Below are 25,430 nucleotides of genomic sequence, written 5' to 3'. Positions count from 1 at the left end.
CTCCTACCCCAGTTTCCCAGTACCAAAGCCCCAGTACCAAACCTGTTCCAGGTCAGGGCAACACAGCAGGAGGGACAACTTGGACCATCTCTGGGAACTGCAGGGCTGCAGAAACGTAACCAAGCCTTCCTACCTGATGAAATTATGTCGGGAAATGAATGAAGTTGCTTTTTGTCTTCTGGGAACTGGAGCTGTTCTCTTTCCCCACACCCACACCTTCTTTTTTTTTTTTTTTTTCATAAATGTGTGAAATAATTTCACCACCATTTTTTTTTCTTTCAGTTACTCCTCCTCCCCTCAGATCTCGCCTTTCCTGGCATTTGAAAATAGCTCATGAAAAGGAGGAGGAAGGAGGGGAATGAAAGGAAGTGTGTGGGGATGCAAGATGGAAGGGAAGAGAAGGGAAAAATACATGAATACTGAAAATACATGTTTTTCAAAGCAAATCAGAATGGCTGATTGCTTTGACTCCAGAACCCATTCTGGGAAAGGGCTGATAATCTAGGGAGTTTTCTAAGGCTCTCTACATCCTCTCAGTTGTTAGGCAACACCTAGGAAGAAAGTGGCACAGCACAGCTGCCTGCACCTGCCTGTACCTCATGTGCAGGCAGCCATCCCAGCAAGGAAAAGCAACCTTCCAGGGACCCAGGTACCATCTGTGCTCAGAGCTGACCGGGATCACTCTGAATGGATTTGTTCTGACCTGTGCAACCCTTGTGGCTGGAACAGAAATGGCTGGAGAAACCTCCTCAGGTTTGATAACCTGCCGACGGAGCAGCAGCTCAGCCCCACAGGACCCAGGGGCACGGTGAGGGGAAGGGTCTCAGTCACCTCTGGCCTCAGAGGGGCTGCAGGCTGAGGGCTGGAGGGCTTTTTACTCCAGCCAGCACCAGGCTGATGACCAGGATGGCCCTGGCTTGCTGGGCGAGCCATTAGTGCTGGAGCAGTTCCAGGGACAGGTTTGTGCCGACCTCTCCCCCTGCTTGCCTTGTGCAAGATCTCCACGGGAAATGGTTTTAATGCATCAGCATCCATGTGCATCGCATCCAGGGCCTTCCACCAAGTGCTTCTCTGTAATGGATTTAGTCCTTGACCTGGAGTGATGCTGCTCTTACAGGTTCCCAGGGAATCAGGATTCCAGTTGCTCCACAGCTTTCCTGCCAGGAGAGGCAGTGAGGCAGCAGCACTGCACCCCTAATGCAAATCTCCTCTCAGCCTTGGCTGTGGTGGAGCTGCCAGCACAGGGGGAGGGATGCTCACTGCTAGGGGAGGCAGCCAGGGCAGTCTTTCCCTCCCACACCCCTCGTCTCCATTTGATATTTCTTCTCCCCCTGCATAGCACTTTCCCCCTCCTTTCCTGCTCCTGTTCTCTGGGCAGCAGCTCTGGGGCCAAAGGCACGCTTTCCAGCTTTTTTCTTTAAAAAGCCCCTAAAACCTGCGTGTCCCTAAGCCACTGCACGTCTGTGTCTGACACAGAAGGGACTCAGGGATTTATGTTAGTTGTGGCACCAAGGGGAATCTGCAGCTGGATCAGCAGCAGGAAGGCTGGCAGCCACGGGCATTGCCAGCACGGCTGCTGTTGGAGCCCTGGGAGCCACGCCATGAGCAGCACAGCTCTGCAGGGATGCACTGCCAACTCCAAAGGATGCTTCCCATCCCAATCAGGAGCATGACGAGCACTTCTCGCCTTGACAGCGTCAGAAGCCAAGAAGGGAATTAAGCCTCATTCTGTGCCATGCACACCAGCACTGGGAAAGCCGAGTTGGGCTGAGCCTTGGGAAGTGGCAGCACACTGAGGAGAGCCTCGCTGCTCTAGGGGGCTTCAGGCCAGGCAGGAGCACCCGCACACCCCCCAAGAGTGAAGATGGGGGGCTCTGCCATTGTGTGCAGCTCCCTCGGGACCTTGGAGGGGATGAGTTGACCGAACCCGACAGGCAGTGCTGCCCCAGCCCTACAGAGTCTGCAGGAGCCCAACAGAACCACCTTGAGATGGCAGTGGGACACTAAACATTGCTCCAGCTGAACTCCTGAGCCCAGCAATCCGCTTCTTTCCTCAGGAGATGCCACCCTGTGATGCTCTCTCTTCCCACCCTCCCACAAGGACGCTAATTTTTTCCAGCTGAGCTGAGGAACAAACAAATCATCACCCACTCCAGGTAGGTGGGCTGGCCACGGCCAAGGAGAAGATGCTTTGTGGTTGGCGATGGTCCACAGAGCTAAGTCAGCAAAGCCAGATGACAGGCAATGAAGCCACCCTTTCCAATAACAGCACTGTGACATGCAGATCGCTCCTGCTCCGGAGGTCTCCAAGGGCTTAGTGTGAACTCCATAATCCCCCAGTTTCCAGCACGCAGGAATGCTGCTTGCCAAGCTAATCATCTTCTAGGGCATCTCCATTAGCCTTAGAGCACTCTGCTTCTGGCCTCCTGCATCCCCACTGGAGGCCCTGGGCCATGTCCTGCTCTCGTGTACCACAGTGTAAATGTGTGCATCCACACCTGAAATCACATGATGGATATTTCACTGCTGTCCAAACATGCTCTTGGAGGCTCACAAGGGCACCGCTCCTTTTCACTTCCAAGGTGACAAGCCTGCAAGACCCTCAGCCCACCTTGTGGATGTAACCTGGGCCTGACACAGTTCCTTCTCCACAGCCCCACCTTTTACCTCCAGCAATCTGCAGAAATCGCTCCTCTCCTGAGCTCAACATGAGGCATTTCAGCTACTGAGCCTCAAAATCAGACACAGCACATTTTACCCACACATCCCTGCATGCCACAGACCAAGAAGCAAACACTGAAATACACCTTAATCCTCACTCATTGAAACGCCTCCTTCCAGAGCAGCAAATTATTTTATTATAGGAAAAGTCCAACCAGGGACCACACTGAAAGCCCTCACAAGCCATGTGCAAATAACCACACATTAACAGCCAGGCAGGCACTGGAGAAAGGCAGAGCAATGTGGGCTTCACGTGGAAACACCAGCTCTGCCCAAGGCATGGCTGGCACTGGGCTTTCCATGAGTAATCCTGAGCCCCCCATCCTCCTTCCAGCTCCCCAGCACCTGCCAGTGGGGTTCCTTTGTGTTTTACTCTGCTCTGGGGCTGCTCACAGGGCTGTTCATGGGGGCAGCTCTCTCTAGTCCAGCCCTGAGAGTCCACACTCCTCTGCACCAACGTGGGTGCATCAAAAGCCTCCCACAGGTTTCAGTACAGAGTCCCACGAGTGTTTTAGCTTGGCCAAATCAGATTTTTTCCAGGAAATGAAGTTTTGATGGACATTTTCCAGCCAGCCAGCTAGTGCATGCCAGCACTTGCACTGCTTGGGTGTTCCGCAAGGGTTGGGACCAGATCTGGCACAAGCGTAAAGCAGCATCTACCCTGGCTGGGAGGAGACTGCCTGCAAACCTGGCAGCTCAGCCTTACAAAACTAGGCCAGACATGGGGTTTCCATACTCCACAGCTCCCAGCCCTGCCGTGTTCTTCACTCAGGATGTAAGAGGGCAGGGAGGCACGACAGCCTCGGATGAACCCAGCTGTCCCACCACCACTGGGCTTGGATGTGAGGCTGATTAGAAGGATTAAAAACCAGTTCAGCAGCAGGCAGCAGGAGGGATGTGCTGGCAAGGCCCAGGCTCACCAGCCTGTGGGATGCCATAGGAGATCTTGAAAGGAAAGAAAGATCTGAGCGGGCATCGCTGCCCGGCTCCCTCTCTAACAAGGGACAGGAACAACCCACAGTTCTCAAAGAGCTCCCAGATGAAAGCAGCTCCATCCCCAGGATCTTATTATTTCACAGATGTTTCTCACATACCTTTTCTTTACTGTTATTTTTCTGTAGTTACTCATTGCTCTAGATAAATGGGGCCTCTGTGGCTGCAGGCAGTGGGTGGCAGGAAAGGCAAGGCAGCTCTGGGGGGCTGCCCATGGCACTGGCAGGGCAAGACACTGCTGAAACACACCAACACCACTGCTAGGGATGTTAAAATGTGCCATCAGCAGGTATACCCTGCACACGACCGCAGTCCACCTCCCCAGCTCCTTCTGCTCCTCACCAGCAGGATGGGCTTTGCAATGGCTAGTTTCTCTGGGAATTGCTAAGAAATCCCACCATGAAAAGCATTAGCAAAGTGCAAACTGTTGCGACCCAGCCTTTACCTCTGCCTCCAGGCAGGATTGCCATAAGACAATCTGAAATCCAGGCTAAGGAGATCCCGCCTGGTCTGCCCCACATCTGGCAGTAAAAACAAAATCTCCCCCTCCTTGAAAAGGTAGAGCTACTAAAGGGCAGCAGGCAAAGCTGTGTCTTTGCAAAGCAGCCCTGAGCAGGACAGCCTGAGCCAGGGCCACCGGGCAGAGGGACCACGCAGGGATGGGTTGTCTTGCTGCTCTAAGCTGGGCATGCAACCTGGCCCTTGGCCTCTCCCAAACCCTGACTGAGCTTTTGCAGGATTAGTGTGATGGCTGAGTGACAAGAGAAGACTGAAAGGGGGAAAGGGAAAGGATTAAAAATAGATTCCAGTTTTGTTTCAAATATTGTAAAATAAAAGGTCGTGCAGCAACTATTGTGGAAGCAAAAAGCACGCCTGCATCTCGGGCTGCGAGGCAGCTCAACAGCAGATGTATTTTTCATTAAAAGACTATTTAATATTGCAGGTTCCAGCTGAAGACCTGCTTTCTTGGTTCTGGCTGATTGCCAGGGAGACATTTCTTCCCCTCTCTTGCCTGGAGGAGCAGGGATTTCCTCTCACAGCCCTGAGCAGTCCCTCTTGCACACCTCCTTGCCTTGACATCCCCAGGAGCATCTCTATCCCATCAGCATCCCCAAGCACACACCCAGCACTACAAGACAGCCTCACATCCAGCACACAATCCATGTATCACAGCATCAACCTGGCAAGCAGAGGTAAATAAGAAACAAATTATCAGGCATTTTAAAAAAAGCCAAATAGAGGGCAGGAGCAATTCCAACCACACAAGCCCTAGGACTGGCAGTAAAGGGAACTCCTTTCCCCCTAATGAGAGACATCTAGACTTTGTTGACTCAAACTTTCTCATTTATCACCTTTGCACTGCCTCTGTCTGCCTCATGGCTGTCAGGCCATGATAATGTAAGAAAAATAGTCATTTATCCCTCAACATCTCACTCAGTACAGACACACTGTGCTGTGGGAATGGATTTACCCCACGCCCAGTTCAGCTCCCAGCACAAGAAGGCTAATTTAGATGTTTAGCCAAATCCTCCTTTCTCCTCTGTCCTCCTTTTATTTTATTTTGAAGCCAGCAGGTGCTGGGCTCAGCAATTGGAAGTGACAAACAGCTGCAGGCAGAACATTGAGTGAAAGCTTCTCCTCTCCTGCCTGCTTCCCTGCCTGTGATGTCCCCTTGGACACCCATCCCAGGTACTGGCCCCCTGGGGGACCACACTGGAGCACCTGGTCCTGCTTGTGGTGTTTTCTGGGCTCTGAACAGCAGCACAGGAACCGCTGACACACGGAGGCATCTTAGCAGTGGGGCTCAACACAGGCAATGACCTCTCTCGGTCCCCCTGGAGCTGGCTTTGGTGTCCCCATGTTTCCCAAACACGCTGTATTTGGCTGGAATCGCATGCAGAGTGCTGGCTCTGCCTCCCACGCAGCTGCTGATTGTGCTGGGCTCTGTTTGTTCGAGATTTGCAAGAGGGGAGGAGGGAGCAGCAGGCAGCTCTGCAAGTGGATATGTGGCTAGATCCTGCCATTTTCAAAAATTAAAGAAATTGCCATTAATTAATTCTTAATTAATTAACAAAGGTTTCAACACTGAGAGATGCAGAATGCAGAGAAGGAAAAAAAAAAGGCAAAACTCCCTGGCTGCTGGACCCATTTCTTCTGGCAGAAAAGCTTTTTAGGAGATTAAAAAAAATTCACGTTCAGATGATTTTGGAGGAGGCACGCAGAGCTGCCCCGAGCCCTGGTGGTGCCACCCCCATGGGTGCTGCCCCTATCCTGTAGGCTCCTGGTCCTGCAGCCCAGCCCATCCCTCTCACAGGGACGCTGCCTGCGATCAAAGGAGCCACCCACCCAAGTCCCCAGGGCTTGCCGGCCTGCTGGGAGAGGAAATATCAAACCTGTCTGGAAATCAAACAGCAGAGTCAGAACAGAGGGAAGAAAAGAAGAAAACACAGGAAACGAAACCTAAACTGACACCCTTTGTAATTGAAAACACCCAATGCGGAGAATCATCGCTCAGGGGACAACACGCTTTCTGCAGAGGAAATCCAAAGTGACTCCGACCCTGAAGCAGCTTCCCCAGACACCGCCGGCCATCAGAGAGGGCCTGGGATGAGGACTGTCACTGCTCTCAGCTGCAGCTTTCTGGCAACAAGCTCTGAGCGTGCAGATGCCACCGTGTGTGTGATTAAAAGCCTGTGCAGCTCATGCCAGGAGGAGCGGAGCCGGCAGCCCATGGGCTCTCCCACCACCAGCAGTGGCAAGGCAAACACCTCCCTGGGGACAAAGAGCCTGGCCACTGGAAGAAATCTTCCTTAGGGGTACCCAAAGCTCTGATGGAGCCCAAATCTCGTGTTTCAGCCTTAAGGTGCTGTCCTCTCTCCTACCCAGCTGGCAGCAATGAGCAACGAGCCAGAGGTTCCAGCAAACCAGCAAAGCACAGAGGAAAACCAGCCAAAAACCCCTGAGGATGCAGATTCCATGGCTCACTATACCTCATTTGAAGGCATTATATTATCCTGAACTTTAATGAAAGCAATGTAAAATAACAATAACAACAATAATAATAATAATAATAGTAATAGTAATAGGCATTCAAATTGAAAATGGGATGCCATTTCTCTGCTCATCTCTGCTGTGATCTCTTGCTGATCTCCAAGTGGAAGCCATACTTTAAAAATATTCATGTGTGCCAGGCACTCTGGAAGCAAGACCTCTAGCAATTTGCCACAAAAGCCCATACAGGAACTAGAAATCACAGGCAACAGAATGCATTTGCAGTCCTACTGGGAAGACCAAGGCAGGTAGAAACACAAAGTGAGGAAGGAAGGACAAGGCACATGCTCAAGTTCCCTACCCCAGTCTGACCAGCCAGGGGCAGGCACCTCCAGAGCAGAGCAATGTGACATCCTTGGAGTGCATGAGGCACCAACAGGGACTTCACAAAGGCTTCTCAAGCCCACAAAGGAAAAGCATGGGAGCTCTTACCATGACATGAGACTTTCCACCCTGGCCTGCTCACAGCAGGCAACTGGAGGGTTTGCTGCTGGGCCAGATCTGAGCACAAGGAGATGGCTGCAAGTGAAGGATTCACAGCCACTGTCCTCAAGCAGCCCTTGCTGCCCCCACAGCTCCATCCCCAATCTCCCAGAGTCACCACCATGGCATGGGCAGGGATGGGAGATGCTCTGCAGGCGGGCAGCCAAGGGAGCTGGCACTCATCCTCCCTACCCAGCTCCGTCCCAAGCAAGACAGTGGAATTAAGCACAAGTTATAATTAAGACTGGATGTTTGAAGAGAAACATAATCTCCGTTCCGTGGGATTCGCCGGCACAACAGTAATTAACGTCTCATTAACATTCGCCTAATTAAGCAGTTTATGAAAGTGGATAGATTTGCATACTGCTCCACTTCAGCTTCAGTGCATCCAGTTATATCCAGGCACCAGAATTAACCCTTCCAGGGCATTTCCAACCAAGTTCCCAACCCTGCAAGTCTTCCCAGCCTCTCCCTGTGAGGACACAAGCTGCCGTTGCTGCACATCTCACTGCACAGTGCTACTCTAAACCTGGTAAAACATCTCTCCATCACCTCTTTTCTAGCCAAACACCTCCTTCCTATTACCTCTTTTCCAGACAAACCCACCCTAAACCTCTCCAGCTTTCTTCATATCTGTTTTTAAATCCCTCAACTGGTTTCAACGCTTTCCCCTAAGTCCTCAACACATTCATAAGGAAGTAAAGATCTGTAAGAGTTTCTGAACATAGGGAGAAATGTCTCTTAAAACATTTCGTGCTATACTCATTCCCAAATGTTCTTTAATGTTTAAAAACAATGACTTCAAGATTAAAGAGATGCTCCAAATTCTGAACACCAGTTTAAAAGCAGGATGCAACAGGAGTTTCCAAAAGGGTTTTACCATAGGGAATATGTTCCCCCTCTTTGAGAGTCCTCCTGTGATTGAGAGGAAAGGCAAACCAGCAAAAGCAGTGACAACACCCAGATGATGCCCTGTCCCTCTTGGGGACAGCAGGACACCATTCCCGATGGATCCTGGAGCAGCCCATCAAACAAGATGCATCACACACACTCCCCTTGGCAATAAGTCACTGGAACTGCTGGACATAACATTTTCTGCCGCTAATACCGGCTTTCTCTTCTGATGCTGGATTAGTAAAGCTGCTGCATCCATCACACGCTTAAAAAGACCATGTGCAAACCTGCCTCCCCCCGGGGCAGCTCCTGGGGGGCGAAAAATGAGCTCTCTAGTTAGTGGTTAATGCTTGGAGACCAGATGCAACTTTCCAGCAAATACAGTGGGAAAGAAAAATTCATGACACAGCCTTTCATTGAAAATCAATAAAGCCCAGACCTGCCTGTGATGTACACACTCAATTTATTCCTCGCTCAGCTCATTGCGTCTTCACCACCAGCCCTCTCACATCAGTCAGGTCCTTGCTGCAGGACACAGTGTCCCTGCCCACCTCTGGGTCATGGCACTGGTGTCACCAGAGCCACGTTAGCGTGGGGCTGTCACCTCCCTGAGCCTGGCAGTCCCGGGCCCCTGGCTGCAGCAGGCCATGCTCCTGTGGCTGTGATCCAGCCCCACAGCATGTCCAGGAGTGACAGCCCAGCTGTGTCCAGTGGCAAAGGCAATTCCAGAGTTTCCTTCTGTCTCCCAGAAGACAGAAGGTCCCTATAGCTACAGCACACACTCTGGATTTGCACTTGGAACACCTCCGTCTTGAAAACACATCTTAATTTTCCCCTCTCCCCAGCAGCCAAGAAACCTTCCTGAAAGTGATGATGGAATGAGCCATCCTCCTGAGCCAAGTTAGGACATCCTCCAGTCCTGCCTGAGTCCTATCCACAAGAACCCCATCATTTGTCCTGTCCTGCTCCCCCTTCCCCTCTGAGGAGGCTTTGAAATCCATGTGAGACACCCAAAATCCCTGCAGATTGAGGCATTAGCCTCTGCCTTTAACCATTTTTTCTTCCTCCCCAAATCTCCCTGACAATGCAGAAAACAGTCCCAGAAAGGAAGGGGAGGGGTTCGTGTCCCTGAGCTTTGCCCACCCTCAGCTAGTGGGAGACCTCAAAATTCTGGGGAGATGGAGAAACAGCTGCTCCTTTCTGATGCTGGGGTTGCACCCTACATCCCTCCTGCAGCCAAATCCTCACTGGATGCAGGAGAGCAGCTGAGGGATGCAGGCAGGGGAGAGGCAGCACAGTCTCCCCTCCCTCCCGCTGCCCTCCCTCCAGCTCTGCCTCTCCTCCTGCACAGATCCCACACTGCCACCCTCACCCAGAGCCACCACAGCAGGACCGAAGAGCCGCCCAGACACCGGGGTGAGGGGCTGATGCCAACCCAGCCCCACAGCGGCTGCCTCTGGTGCGGGGCCCCGGCTGTGGCTGGCTGTGAGCAGAGAGCGGAGGGGATCTGGGGAGAGGTGGGTGTCCCGCTGTGCTGGGGGCTCGAGCCGGGCTCTGCAGCACAGCCTGACCTACTTTCTCGGGCGGTACAGTCACACCAGCCGCAGCGGCAGCGCGGGGTTTCTTTTCTCCTCTACCACATACACACGGCTTCTTAAAAACTGGCGGTGGCATCACGGCAGGGTCCCCTCTGTGCCACCACCTCGAAGCATTGGCTGTCCCCTCCCTCACCTCCAGCCAGTCCTGCTGCCTTTGAATGGGCGCCCTCCTTTCCCTACCCTTTCCCAAAAAATTCACGGCACATCTCAGCCAAGAGGAGGATTTATTGATCGTCTTATCTGTGTCTAATCCCAGCCGGAGCGCTGCGATAAACGAAGCCGGCTAAATAAAATGCTTTCCTGCAAGGTCTCTGTGTCGAGAGCAGCTGGCTGCTGGCGGGGTGCAAAGTGGGGAGCAGTCCCCAGGGTCCCCAGACCCACCTGTGCAGGGAAGAGCAGCCTATGATGGCAAAGGACTTGAAAGAAGGAGCAATGTGCTGTGAACACCCATTCAAAGCTGAGAACAGGGGTGGGGCACAAACCAAACCCCAACTACTCCATCTAATCGATGGTAAGCAGTTTAAATGCTCTTTCACTGCAGTTCAGGGAGCCCTAATTCCAGGCGTGACCTGAATCTCTTTAAAAAGAGAAGGGAGGGGAAGCTGGCAGGCAAGGAGTGGGGAAAGCCAGAAATGCCAGGGATGCTAATTTGTCCCTGTTTCCTCTCTGCAGAACAGCATCTGGGAGAAAAAGCACCTGCTAAAGAGAAGGGATCCCCGTGGAGCAGAGATCCGGAGGCGCGTGCTCGCTGCAATCCCTGTTACCCAGCCTGGACTGGAAACGCTTGACGCAAGAGCAGGATGACGGATGCTTCTGTCTTTGTGAGAGCAACCTGGGGTGCCAATGAGCACTGACAAAGCAGCCCACCCCAGCACAAGGAGGGAGCAGGGGAGTTCAGCCCAAATGCGGTGTGGCCGTATCCAGGTCAGCTGGTGAGCCTGCTGGGAAGTACGGGCTATAAAAAGCACAGGCAAGATGCTGGGATCATCCCGGAGCAGCGAGGAAGAGGTGAGGATGGCCCTGCCCTGTAAGTCAGCAGTGCCAGGGTGGCAATGGGCTGCAGAGGATGGCACTGGCCACACAGGACTGTGGGCAAGCACCCTTCTCCCTGGGATTTCCAAAGTAATGGTCCGTGAGACAGCACTGACTAAGAGTTACTGCTGGCTCTCCAGAGGGAGATGGGGTGTGGAGGAAGGGGGACTGAGGTGGCCAACAAGGCAGGGCTGGCAGATGGAGACAGGCAGTTTGGCACCCCCAGCCCTGACCAAGGAGGCGGAAGTGGAATTGCCATCCCCTGCATCCTTCTGTGCTTGTTACACAGTGGTTGTGCTCTTTCAGCAGGGAGATGCCATGGGGAGCACCAGCCTGGGACCCCATTCTGTATGGAAGCAGACATCCTGGGCACACTGGAATGGGGACAAATCCAGACAAGCCTGTTGTCTCAGCCAGGCATGTGCCTGGACAAGTCACATGCATGTGGCCAAGAGCTTTCCTCTAGCTCAGCCTAGCCCCAAATCCCCTATAGACAGTGGACAGAAGCAGGGCTGGCTACACTGGGCTTTCAGCTCAAGCTGTTCCCACCCTGCTGCTCTCCTGCCACCCAGTGTCATGGCGTTCCCTCTGCTCTCCCAGAGAGAATCACAAATCTGCCTGCAATTCCTCTTTGGAGGCCTGAGCTTTGCCAGACTCTCTGCCAAGCACCACAGACCAAAGGGTTAATGGGTGATGAGGGGAAAAGGCTGTGATGCCTGTTCCCCACTCCCCACCCGGGGTCCCCCTGCAACAGGACCTGGATGGGCAGCAATCACTGCAGCCCTGCCCCCCAGCCCCAATTTCGGTAGAGCCTGGCAGGGCACACAGGGAGCTGTCAGGCCCTATCATGACTCACACAATCATTTCTCCCTTCAAGCCAGGAAAAAAAAAAAAAAAAAAGACATGATAAAAAAAAAGTCAGACAAATGTTTGAAAAACTGGAGATAAACAGAGGAGAGAAGAGATGGAGGCAGCTAATGAGGTCCCTGGCCCCGACAAGAGGTGTGAGGAGAGCACAGATGCTCCTTGGCCGGCAGCGATCCCACCCGTCGGGCACAAGGAGCACACGAGGGACAGCCCTTCCTGGCACAGCCCTGGCAGTGACCCGCGGGCAGCTCCGGGGAGCCATCCCCAGGGTGGCACAGCAGCCAGCCCTGGGGCCAGGACCCCCAGCAGCCCTCGGGCGGTGTCTGCACAGCCACACACAGCAGGGATGGCAGGATACCCTGGCCCAATGGAAACCTCACCGAGCTGCAGTGAGCAGACTGGGGGCACTCCCAGATTTATTTTTCTCCCCCTGCTCTATGAAACACCCATAAGCTCATAAATGCTCAGTCAGGAGGAAGCCAGAACCCCAAGCCTGTTCCCATGCAGACCCCCAGCTTCCCTATGACTTAGCCAACCCCTGCCCTAAGGAATAAAAACAGAGAAAAGCCAAAAAGTCTTGATTCTTATAGCTAAAACCAAATGTGTCACCTCAGTAACAAATTGGCCTGCCTGCCTGGCAGAAATTGCTCTGTTAAAATAGATATCCATATTATTCTTTTTGAGCTGCCTTTCCCAAATCTGTTCAAGAATGGGGAAGTTTTCAAGTCCCCATGGACAGCAAGTCTTTCTGCTCCCTTCCCAGCACCCAGCAAGGTAATTATCTGCCAGGTGCCCTGGGCTGTGCCGCAGCTGGTTCCACTGCTAATTAGCAGAAACAAGCCAGTCCCCTGGGGCACACCCAGGTCCATCCCCATCTCTCTCTGCCTTCTTCCTCCTCCTCCTCCTCACCCTGGAGGGCATAGAAGAGCATCTTGTGTTTAGCACTGGGAGGGCCTTGTACTCCTCCCCTGGGTGCCAGAGGTGCACAGGTACTCCTGCCCACCCAAGGGACAAGGGACAGAAGGACCCCCAAAACACCTACTGCCAAGAAGATGCTCTTGCCATGAGGGAACCAGGCATGTGAGGACACTGTGGAGAGCACTGCTTCTGCTGGTACCAAGAGACTTACAAAGTGCATAACTTAGAATCTGTTTTAGCCTTTTCTGGAGGGATACCTAGGAAGTGGAGGCTTCCCAAGAAGTCTTCTCTTCCCAAAATGAAAGGAAAAAAAGCTCTGATCTTGGAGGCATTTAAATCTACTCCCTGGACTTCTCTAGTTTTTGCTCCTCACTAGTTTCCCTGTCTCCTCACAAGGAAAAAGTCACATTTAAATAAGCCATCGGCTTTGCCAGGAGAAGGGCAGAGCTGCGCGCTGCCAGAGTGAGCGCCGGGGGGCAGGAAGGGCACGGGGGGCAGAGGGGCACGGGGGGCAGGAGCGGCACGGGAGGCAGGAGCGGCACGGGGGACAGGAGCGGCAGGGGGGGCAGGAGGGGCACGGGGGGCAGGAGGGGCACGGGGGGCAGGAGGGGCACGGGGGGCAGGAGGGGCACGGGAGGCAGAGGGGCACGGGGGGCAGGAGCGGCACAGGGGGCAGGAAGGGCACGGGGGGCAGGAGCGGCAGGGGGGGCAGGAGCGGCACGGGGGGCAGGAGGGGCACGGGGGACAGGAGCGGCACGGGGGGCAGGAGCGGCACGGGAGGCAGAGGGGCACGGGGGGCAGAGGGGCACGGGGCGCAGCCACGGGCAGCGCTGGGAAGATGCCCCTCGTGCACGTGATGCGTCGGGAGGAGCATCCCCCAGTGCCTGGCCCAGCGAGATGGGAGGGAGCAGTCAGAGCCCAGCCACCCTACCAGTATGGCTTCAGGCTGCCAGGATGCCACGCCATCATCCTCCTCGCCAGCAGCACCAACGGGAGCTCGATGGAATGTGCAGACGGGCGTGTTCCCTCCCCACCCTTGGATCACAGAGCGTACACCGGATCGCTGATCTGAGGAACGCGGACGGCACCTTGGGCTCTCCAGATTTACACCCATCTCTTCCCGATGCTTCGGTGCAAGACGTCCAAAGCCCCACACCACCAGGAGCAGGGACCTTGGATCCCAAGGGAGCAGCAACAGCAAGAACTGGCACTGAAAGCTCCCAACCTTCACAGCTGAAGCTACTTATCCAAAGCTATACCAGGACTCAGAAAGGAACTCCAGATCATCACTCCAGGGAATCCAAGACTCTGCTGGACTGTACACAGAGGTTGTTCTCCATCCCTCAGAGGTTTCCTGCTTGGGTTGGATGTCCCACCCTGCCCTAGGGAGCCCTGGGTAGGGCTGAAATAGCCCTCAGCTAGCCAGTGCAAGCCCAGAGCTTGTGTGTTCCCAATGTCAATCCCTGCTTGTTTCAGCTTCCTGCTTGTTTCAGCTTCCCCAGAAGATGCAGAAGGGGATGAGGCTTCCCCACAGAAAGAAATCAGTGGGGCATCTCCTGCTATTAATGGGCAGGATACCAGGCAGCCCCTGGAAACACCAAAAGTGGATTGAGCACAGGACTCATTCCCATCCCCATAGGTAAGACAGGACTACCCCCTCCACTAATCCCCCTCTTACTGCACGACTCTGGGGCCCCCAAATGTGTGGAGCTCCTCAAAGGCTGCCCCACCCCAGACGGACAGGAGGAACAGGCACTCACCCGGGTGCCGTTCCTGGGTAATTCAAGCTCCTTTTCCCATTCCCCCCACTCAACCAAGAGCGAGACCAGCTTGCAAGCCAGCACCCGCTGCTCCACGCTCACCTGTGCTCTGCCCCTCTTGGAGCTGCTCAGCCTTTGCAACAAACTCCCTTCCGCAGCAAGACATCAGCCTTTGGGTGCTGCCTGCCCCTTCCACGCGCTGGCTGCTCTGCCTGCCTTGGGGATTTTTTTCCTTTTTTCCCTTCCACCCCGTAGCATTTTGAACGTGCAGATGCCCCAGCTTCTTAAAATTCAGCCTGGGGGCGTGGGAAGTGTTTTGGAACATGCCCAAGCTGTCTGCTCCGTGCGTGCACGCTGCTAAAAACGATCCACCTACTGCCCCCATCTCCTGCACCGCTTGTCAGCGCCGCCGTGCCTTTCCAAAGATAAGCAAGTTTACACACGCAGCCGGGGAGCAAAGCCCTGGGAGCAATCCCATCGGGGCAGGGGGGAACTTCTCTGCTCAGGCACCAGGCAAACTTTCCGTGTAGCAGTGGACAAGGAGCAGGGTGCCAGGTCTAGTGGAAGGTGTCCCTGCACACGCTAGGGGGGTGAAGCGAGATCTTCAGGTCCCTTCCAACACAAACCACTCCATGATTCTATGATGGACAGCCCTGGGAATAATTGCCCTTGAGCCAGCACTACCTCCATGCCCCCGTGTCACAGCAAGGATGGAGCACCACTGCTGGCACAGGGAGAACACATGAAAAAAACCAATTTACTTGCTCTTGAAGGATGCAGTGGCAGGGGAACACAGCCACCCTCATTACCATGGGGGCAGTGTCATGGGCTGCACTATAAACACATTTAGGACACCCAGCTCAGCAGCCCTGCCCGACAGCTGAGCATGTGTGTGGTGGCACGGTCCAAGGGAGCGTAACGCATCTCCTCCCCAGCAATCCTCAAGGGCTCCACCAACAAATAATCGAGCTACAGAGATTTGACAAATTAACCTGTAAAACATTGCTGGCAAAGCCCAGCTTGTCTGAGACACCAGCAGGCAGCTCTCAGTGGGGCACCCAACCAGGGCAACGGAGCAAGGCCAGCACACACCAACTCAGAGCCTGGCTCCAGCCACCAGCATGTTTAAAAAAAAAGGGTATATAAACCAGTGAGGCTGGGGTTTGGTCAGGAGAGATGGGCTGAGCCCTCCTGCCACATGCGCAGTGTACAGTGAAGGCTCCAGGTCCCCAAGGGAAAAGGACAGCAGGGCCAACTCCAGCCCAACAGCCTGGCTCTGGATTCAAACACAAGCTGCTCAAAATCAGTAACAAGGTTGCTTTTTCTTTTGCTTTTAAACCCCTCTGCCAATCTGGTCTTCAAGTGCTCATCAATCCGTTCAGGGCCATCTACCCCCCCACCACATCACCGCTCTGCAAATTTCACTGAAATTGATATTTTCCTATCAGAAACATTAATTTTCAAACACACAGAACACTGGATTTGAAAGCTGACTTTTGTTGGGAAGGTGCCTGTCTCTTTGTTCACAAAAGGGCTCATTTTTCCTGGAAAAGGGCCCAGATTTTGAGTGAAAGATCAATAACATGCAGAAAATGGGTCCTTTTATTTAATTTTGCCATGATACTAGAAAGAAAAGAAAGAATCCAATGCTGAGACTGAATGACTTCAAAATATTTTGCATTTGTTTATCCCAGTGCAATGCTGGAGCATCTATTCAGAGGAACTCCATGGGAAAGATGCAGCCTTTGGGGGCTCCCCTAGAGCATCCCTTTATCACCTGCTGCTACCTCACTGGGACAGCATCCCTGGCACTGCTCCAGTCCAACCCCAGTCCATTTTTGGGAATGTTATTAGAGATTTAATTGCTGTTTCCTCTGCTCTGCCTTGTCCAAGGAGCTCTCTCACCACAGTGTTCAAGGATGACCTTCTGCCTACACTAATTATGAGGAAGGGTGAATCAAACTTAAATTGCAATTACAGCCGGGGTGGGGGGAATAAAGGAAAAAAAAAATACACCATGAAGACACAGCATTCAAGATGCCGTGCAACAGTCATGACATGCTGCATCCTCCCCATCCATATGGGGGAAAACTAACACTTTGGCAAATTTATGAGGATGTGTGAAAGTGATTATATTCCTGAAAATATCTCAAGTGGAACGGCCTACCTGGCATATTCTGTTAGTCATGAAACACGCTCCTTCCACCGACTGTAGTTTGTAGCTTTCCATCTGCTTAAATACTTTAAATATCGAAACTTTCTCCTTTTTTTTTTTTTTTCCCTAAGCTGAAATAGCACGCCAGCAGCAGAGTGCTGACTCAGGGGCACGGGACGAGGACATGCTCACCAGCAGCCAAGGGATGCAGAGGATGCCATGCCACAAGGGCAGGAGAGCAGAGGATTCACCACGTGGGTGGTAAGTCCTGCCCCTGGCCAAAAAATCCAAGAGGTCAGCTTGTGTTAATTAATTAGCTGAATTAATTGAATTAGTGTCCAGCAAAGGAGCACCAAGAAAGAATATTATTTTGGATCAAGTATGGACATGAAAGGGAAAAGGTTAAAGGAAAGAAATGGCACTGGTTGGCCATTTTAATTTCATTTGGCCAAGAAAAAATAGGCAACAATTGTAAAGGTTACAGGTCACTGCTGCCAAGCCCAGGTTTTAGCAAGATGGGGTTTATGGACACTTGCTCCAGGGCAGTCAGCACCCTGATCCCCCCAGTTCCTGCTTTCATGGGGAGTGATGCCCCTTTTGTCCTGGCAGAGCTGGGGAAAAGGCTCCAAGGCATCAAGGGGATCCAGGGCTGCTTCCCTCCTGCCCTCTCCTGCTCTTTAGCTAAGAGTTTCTATTTTACAGCCCTGTCTGGAGCTTCTACGGCCAGAGTGGCTGAAAGTGGGATGGGCGTGCACAGGGATGCTGCCACAGCTCATCACTGGTCCAGAGAAAACCCAGCCAAGACTCCCAATATCAAAGGAGATGGCAAGGAGCAGCCACAATAGCAGAGGAACATCCCCTAACACCCCATTCCCACCAGGAAGGTGCCTTTTGGTGCCTTTTGATGTGCTTGAGAGTAGTGAGGCCCTGGCACAGGGTACCCAGAGCAGCTGTGGCTGCCCCTGGATCCCTGGAAATGTTGCAGGCCAGGCTGGACAGGGCTTGGAGCACCCTGGGACAGTGAAAGGTGTCCCTGCCCATGGCACGGGGTGGCACTGGATGAGCTTTGAGGTTCCTTCCAACCCAAACTGATTTTACGATTCTACTATTGCATACCCTGGAAAAACTTGGAATATCAACACTGTGATTTATCCGCAAAGGGATCATTTTGAGTCATCGAAGCAGTTATCTACTTGTTGCATGAAGCAGTGGCAATTGTGCCCCTCAAAGCAACAGTGAACAGCACCCACGGTCTAACCACAGTGCAACAACTACTCTTTGCTTGATTACAGAGAATGATCCAAGTACGGGAGCACCTCGGCAGAATCACCTCCCCCCGGGGCGTGCGGGCTGCAAGAGAAACCCCAGCCACAGATACACATCAGCTGGAGCAGGGGAATATGATGAGCGTTTTCCCAAATGGCAGCGCAAAGCTGAATATTAGGTGATTTGTGGCAGATTTCCTGCAAGAGAAAATCTCTCCTACCATGGTGGTAAGGTTTTCACAGCTCATTTGGCTTTTCATTTGCTGAACGGCTTTGAGCCGTTCTCCCTTGCAGGACAAGGCCTCATCATTTGTGTTTTCTAACAGGGGTTGGTTTGTTTTTTTTTTCCCCGCCTAGGAGAAAACCATCTCTCCTCCTGCTCTCTGTGAGCCTAATTCTGCATCTCCAGCTGACATTCAAGGGTTTTGGAGTTACTCTCACTTTTCAGGGGGATAAATAATCTTGGAGGGCAGGGGTTTTTTTTTCAAGGTCCAATACCCGGAGAAGGAGTTTCTCCTTCCAAATGCAGATAGTCCCTGAGAGAAATAATCCCATGGGAAATAATCCAGTACAAAGAGGGTTTATTGCATCTTTTCACAGGCTCTTTCTCACTGACAATTGATGAGTTCATAGCTACCAATATCCATTAGAGGGTTTATTTTATTTCTTGTTAGAAAATAAAAAAGGCAGAGCCTAAGAAGAGTAAAACCAGCCACAGAGACTGAAGACTGACAGGAGCTGCCTGGCAGACAGTGAGTGAAAATGCTCTGACAAGATGAAATGTTTTTTCTTTCATTGAAATCACTCCCTTTCCAAATGACTAATACACAGCTATCGCACCATGGATATTTCCAGAGTGATGAGATGTTTTTAAAATATCTCACTGTGCCTCAAAATATCTCACTCTGGCTCAATAGATCATCCAAAACACCACCCACGGAAATCATAAATAAATAGATACTATAGTGCTGTAAAAGAGCAGACTGGCCAGGGCCAGGGCAGCATCCTTCATCGGGGAGTTCAATGAGGCCACTGAACCCCTGCCCTCGGCACGTGGCTCCTGCAGCCAGGCTTTGTGGAGGTGGAGACACCGAGCCCTTGCAAATAGAGCTGGGCACCTCCTACTCTCCCAGCCCCTTCACAAAGCTGTCCTGTACAGCTCCTTGATGACACAGATATCTCCTTCAATGAGCAAACTGCATATAAGAGGTACAAGGGACTCCATGGTCCACTCAACCGCCCACACTCAACAGCACAGCGGCCACCAAGAAGGCAGGTGACATTCTCTGGCATATGAGCCACCCCTGGAAATCCATGCGCCCTCTTAGGGACCCCCACTGCCTACACAACAGCTTCAAACCTCAAGTTACAGCAACCAGAAACACTCCCTCCTACTCCCTGCCCCAAAACACATCGCTCCCGTTGGGAAAGGGACACCCACACCCTAGGAAGAGCTGGCGCTGGGTGACATGCTGGAGGGGGTGACTGCCAGCCCAGAAGCCTCCACACCACCTGGGTGGCAGGGACCAGCCCAGCACAGCACCCACTGCAGAGCCAGGAAAATCCCCTTCTCCTGACAAAGGGATTGAACCAAGCCAGGAAGCTCCTGCTCTCCTGACAAGGACTCCAAGGGATTGAACCGAGTCAGGAAGCTCCTGCTCTCCTGACAAAGACTCCAAGGGATTGCAAGGACTGAATGGTTGCAAAGCCACCCCAGGCAGCCGATTTTTTACACATTTGGATGCACTTGCTCCAGGCTTGGAGAGAGAAAAAAGCAGCAAAATGGCAAGAAGACATCAAGGAGCAGGGCTGACTTGCCTTGCATGTCCTCCAACCATTCTGTGTTCAGAGAGGACTCGTGCCAGATCCCAATGGCACTGTCCTCCCTAAAAGGAAGAGACCAGAATCCCATCCCAGGCTGGGATCCCGGTACAAGGACAGCTCTGCTAGGTAGCTCAAGCAAAACTCCCAGAGAGTTGGAGTGCAGAGTTATTTTTGAAAGCTCCCTGGATTCTGGTGCACATAGCTTAGATTCAGCCCAAGGAGAGCTGTGATTCCCAAAACCTCAGCCCAGTCCAGCCCAGCCCCAGTTCACTCAGCAGAAGCTGAGTGTCCTTCTCTTCCCTAGGAATCAGGCAACACTCTTTGTTTTGCTGATTGAAAGCAAAGAGAGCGAATCATTCTGAGGAACTGAAAATGGGCTCCTTTGCTTTTCTCTGAAGATAAGAAAATGGTTCAGATCACCCAGTGCTATTCCTAAATTGTTTCCTCATTAGTGGCATTTACTGAAGTACATTTTGAAACTTTGGGTGATGAAGCAGCTTTTCAGAACAGGAGTTAGAATAGATCCTTTGGAAACCACAGACAGTCTGATATTTGTAGTCTTCTTTTCAAAAGGGTTGAAGCTACTTGTCCAGCACAACAGGAATTGGTAGATTCCCTGGGTTCAAGGAAGGAAAACACCTTGCCACAGAAATTCAATCCTACTGCTGAGGTACATCAGAGCATGGGAACCCAGCAGCAATGCAACCCTCACAGATCTCTGCCAGCTCCTGTCCTTCCTGTCAACCTCTGCTTGGCTTTTCCCTAAATTTCCCCTTTTTCCCACTGGGAACAGGCAGCACTGAGAGGCTGCAGAGAGATGACAGAGATGCTGCAAAGGCAGGAGGGAGAAAGACAAGGCCCTGCATTTCCAATGAAGATAGCTCCAACATCTGTCCTCAGCCACAAATGTATTCACCCGCACAGACACACTCATCAGATGAGGCTCTAAAATATTTACTGCCCAAATATCAATCCTCATAAAGCCAGGCAGCCATTTGGGCTTGGGGAGGGGGAAGGAGCCGGGGCGGGTTGTCAATAATGTCATAACCACGGGCAATTTTATGTATCTCTGGAAATGGCCAAGGAACACGCAGCTTGACAGATGTGCAAACGGGTAATGCAGGCTCCCTAGTTATGAGCATGAGGATGTCAAGAGGAATAGATGAGCAGTAATTCAAAGTATATTGGGCTTAGAGAAGTACATGGGCACCGTAATGAATGCGGGATGGGCACTGCGGTGGAGGGAGGGCTGAAGGAGGATGAGGAGGGAGCGGAATGCTGGCTGGAGAATGCAGCCCCTGTAGTGCTCGAAGGGACAGGGGACCAGGCTGGGCGTTTGGTGACCGGAGTCACACTGCCATAGGGTGCTGTTGCACCAAGGGATGTGTCAGCCTGTCTGCTGCTGCCAGAGGCTGGACCAACCTCGAGGCTCCTTCTTCCTCCTTCACGGCTGCATCTCTACATAAACCTCTCCCATCATTGTGCCACCTTTCCTTTCTCTTGCTCTGAAACTCAAAGTTTTAGCCAAATACCTATATTTTTCACCAAGAGTCAAAAAAACCCTCACCAAGGAACCAAATTATGTTTCATCTCAGCAGAACTACAGCTTTTTTTTTGCCTTCATCTCCAAACTAGAAAACAAACCCGACACCGCAGCAAGGGCTGCCGCCGCCCCCGGCGCCCGCCTGCGAGGCGCAGGCACCGCTCACACCTCTGACTGTGCCTCGCCCGGCATTTCCCCATGCCACCCCGGCGGGCTTTAAAAAGCAGTATCACACAGACGCACACTACGCCCCCGGCCGCACGCTCCCGCCCCAGAGCCACGAATCCCAGGCGCACGACGCCACGGAGGCTGGCCAGCTTCCAGCGTGAGGGGCTGGAAAGAACGGAAGACCAATTTAACTAGGGATGGATTGCTGGGACACTTCTGCTCAGGTGTTTGGTTTGCCGGGGGAGTGGGGCAGCACCGTGCAAAGAGGACCATTACCGGTCCCAGATGACCTCGCTAGGCCAGCCCAGAACAGCACACATGGACATCTCAGCTCCACTCATTTTTCCATGAGATTCGCCTCCTTCAGCACTTCTGGCAGTGAAATTCCCCCTCTCCCACGTCCTCCAATGCTCTTTGAAGGGACGCAGTCATTGGCTGTGGCGGTGGAGCCACGCACACCCTTCCTCCCTCTCAGCTCCTGCGGAGAAGTTCATCATTTTTCCACACCCTGGTGCTTTCGGAGCTGGGGGGAATTACTCATGAAGGCAAGCAGGCACCCCACACACCAGCGATCACCATAAAGGTGGTTTTTCCTGTGGAAAAATCCATGAATCACTGTACAAGTCAGGCTCAAACCAAGCCACACTACTCACCATTGTTTATTAAAAAGAATTAATCACCAATCTTTTTCTTGGCCGATTTTATGAAATATGACTTATCCCAACCATTCACTACTAAGTTGTTACAATATCCAGCTGCAAACATCTTCTGTGTGTGCTCTGGCAGCCTTCCCCATGGCTCACAGAGTGACACGCAGTTCTGTTAGGTCAAATGACCAATGACTGAAAAAGCTTGAATCTTGAAGGAATGTTTCCTACAAGTCTCAGGCCCCAGATTTTCACTCAGGAGACACACTGCTGGCACTGGCTGCTCCTGCGAATGTACTGCTGAGTGAAAAGTCCCGCTGGAGCTGAAGAGCCCTGGGGTGTTGCAGCCCTGGGCAAGGGGTGACACCACCAGGAGGCCAGGGCAGAGGCAGAGCAGGAGCTCACACACACACACACACACACACACACACACACACACACAGAGCACAGGTCCTCTGCCTTCCATAAGAAACACTCTGCCACCATCCCAACCAAGCCACATGCAGGCAGGTACCAGGATGGGGAGGCAGGGGCTGGGATGGCTCTGCATGGGCACAGCAGCTCTGAGCCAGTGAGGCAACAAAGCAGTAACAAATCCTTAATGAAAAACAATCTCTTTTTCTTTCCAAAAAAAGTCCTTGTTATAATTTCTTTCTCCTGGCAGCACCCTCCTGTGCACAAGAGCTTGGCCATGACATGGTGTAAGAGCAGGAAACTTCAATGCCCACAGTTGTGAGAGCAGAAAAGAGAGATAATTGCACTTCTTACAGCAGCACTAACTTATCTTGGGGAAACTTTCCCTACTAATGAGGCCGTTCTGTTCAGACATTCAGCAAGAGTTGAGAAGGCTGCTGCTGCTGCCAGCCCATCCTGGGTGCAGGCAGAGGACAGGCAGGGGTGTGAAAAGCAGCCCAGGAAACCACCACCATGGTCCCAACCTCATCACTTTGCAGCTTACTGGAGCTCAGTTTTCCTGACCTGGCTTTGATTTATTTCTCTTCAAAAACAACAAAAAAATCCCACTACGTCAGCTATTGTCTGCTCTGCCTCCTCTTGCCTTTGGCTACATGCTGGTTTCAAGGCATGTCCTGGTAAAGCTGCACCTGCCATCCAGTCCTTGGCCTCTGCAAAGTATTTTCTTTCTGCTTCGGTGCCCACACCCGTACAGGTCCTGGGGAGCCCGTGGCTGGCATTGCCAGGGGCAGCTGGGGACAAGCCTCTGTGTTGATGAGTGCCAGCTGCTGAGCAGGATGCCTGGGCTGCAGCAGCTGGAGGCAGAGGTAGCGATTTGTGTACTCACCTGGAAAGGCAGACATCCTCTCATCCCTTGCAGAGCTGCTGAGAAACCAGCTCCTGGCTTTTTTCCTACGAGTTTAACATCACCATACTCCAGCTACTACGAGCAGATGCAAAATCCTCTCTCCCTTGAGTCCAGAAAACCCCACAGCAGGAGCAGAGGTGAGACAGCTCTGCAGGACAGCCAGCTTCCAGGAAAAATGCTTGGAAGGTGGCACTTGCAGCCAGATGGGATTGCATCTCTTGTTTTGAAGGGAACCATGGGACAGTGCCTGCAGTGTGGCTCTGCTTTGGCACATCCCAGGCTGAGCTGCCAGCGCCAGCCTCGCTCCTCATTGGCATGCCAGGCACATGCCTCCCAGTGGCATGGGGCTACTCTTCCTGCAATCTGTGTACCCAAGCAGCAGCACCAGGAAGTCTTGGAGAAGTACAGCAAGAGTGGAGAAAAGGAGGGAAGGGGGCCGAAAACCACAGCTGAGCACAGCACCGCAGCTTAGGCTGCAAAGCCAAGGCTGGCCGTGTTGCTCCAGTTGCCTGCACGACCTTGACAAGCTGCAGGGAGGAAGAGGAAAGCCTCCAGTTTCAGCTGTGTGTCAACAGAGACAGGGGAAGTCAGGCAGGGGACAGAGGGGTGGGTGCCATTTGGGATGTGCCACCCCAGGAACAGAGCACATCAGATGGACCAGGCTGCTTTTACCTCTGTCTCAGCGCCAGAAAGGCAGCTCACAACCCACACCTTCTTCGGACAGCATTTTGTGGGTCTTGGGTTTGTTCCCATGGGAGCACATGTGTAGGAAGAGGTGAACACCTCATGTCACTCCTCTGGGATCCAGCACAAGGCAGTAGGAGGGAAAGAGTAGGCTCTGCCTGTGCTCCTCAGAGGGAAGGGCAGCCAGCCCTGTTCTGCCAGGCAGAAGATGCTACCAACACAGAGGCAGGCCCTCGAGATCACAGTGTGTGTATCTTGAGAGCTCAGAATAAATATTTAAAAGTGGAGGGAAAAAAACCCTGCTTGTCTCTGTGTGCAAGTTCTCTGTCTTTGCTCTGGGATTTGAGACAGAGACAGAAAAATGACAAAGGAGACGCAGGTTTCATCAAATCATGGGCACATCAGAAGCGATGGCTTTCAGATGCCGGCTTTGCTGCAAGACAAATTCTCTCCCAGCCAGATGCCTGACAACCCCGACAGCCCTCAGGGACTGCAGGTCTGTGTTCCCTCAGACAAAGGGGCTGCAGTGAGCCCACTTTCTCCACTCCAGCTAGGGATGGAAGCCAAGCTGTTCCCCAAATCCCTTTCCAAGACATTAAGAGCTGGTCTTGACCTGTGGGGACATGTGACCCCTCCTTGCCCTGTCCTGAGAGGATGTACAAGGTGATGGGCTCTGCATCACAGTGTTGGACAAATGTTCCCAAATCCCTGTCCCCACAGCAGAGCTCTGCCAGAGGAGCAAACCGTGGCTCAGCTTTCTCAATGCCTCACAGGAGCAATGGCTGGGGGGAAGGATGGGAGGTGACAGATCTGCTCAGCTCCCAACAGCCCTGTGCTGGGCCATTGCTCAGAGGCAGTGGCCAGAGCAGCCACAGAGAACAGGATGTTCTGTATCACAAGGCTGTCCTTAGGATGCTTTTATTTCCAGAGAGAGCTCATTAGTTCTGGTTGTGCAGGAGTTCAGGGTTTTTTTCTCCCTGTTACCAAGAGCTGGAAAACTCCACTGAATAACATCTCTGAGCACGGGTGGAACAAAGACAGGGCATGGCAGGGAGAGGAGCAAGTAAACCAGAGATAATCAAAGCTATTGCTGCAGCCTCACATCACTTACAATCTCCATCTCTTTTGGATTTCCCAGCTGGACTGGTCTCTGCTTGCTCAGCCCCACTCACCATTGTGCCAGGGCTGCAGGGCTTGGCTCTACTCGGCTCCAAGGGGAAAGAAGATGCAGAGGAGAGTTTCAGATGGCAGGGAACTGGGCTCAAGGCAGCCCACTGGATCAGATGGGATGCCAGGAGCTAAAGGGACTTCCAAATTCACCAGGGAAGGAGGAAGGCTCTGTCTCTGGCACTGTCACAGGAGGGGTTTAATTCAGGCACATCCTACCCAGGGATGCTCCAGCTGTGATGCCTTGCTGCCATCAGTCTGGAGCAGCTGCCTCCTTACCAAGCCCTGGCACTCCTCTCCCATTGCCACACAGTTCAGCACATGCTGCAGGAGATGCAG

General features: G+C 52.7%; 1 protein-coding gene across 4 annotated transcripts in view; it reads right to left on the bottom strand.

Annotated features, from left to right (window-relative positions):
• Positions 1–25,430, bottom strand: part of LINGO1 (leucine rich repeat and Ig domain containing 1) — a 155,132-nt gene that overhangs the window by 113,409 nt on the left and 16,293 nt on the right. For 2 of the 4 annotated variants that reach the window (XM_038146998.1, XM_038146999.1), the window contains exon 1: positions 14,420–14,555. The exons of the other annotated variants lie outside the window; for them this stretch is intronic. The gene's annotated coding sequence lies outside the window, so the exon portion shown is untranslated. Of the gene's footprint in view, positions 1–14,419; positions 14,556–25,430 lie in introns of those variants that run through there. 4 annotated transcript variants of the gene reach the window in all.

This window comes from Motacilla alba, chromosome 10, assembly GCF_015832195.1.
Source record: "Motacilla alba alba isolate MOTALB_02 chromosome 10, Motacilla_alba_V1.0_pri, whole genome shotgun sequence".
In the NCBI taxonomy this organism is placed as follows: domain Eukaryota; kingdom Metazoa; phylum Chordata; class Aves; order Passeriformes; family Motacillidae; genus Motacilla; species Motacilla alba.
Note: the sequence above shows the minus strand (reverse complement) of the source record. Positions and strands in the feature narration are given on the sequence as shown.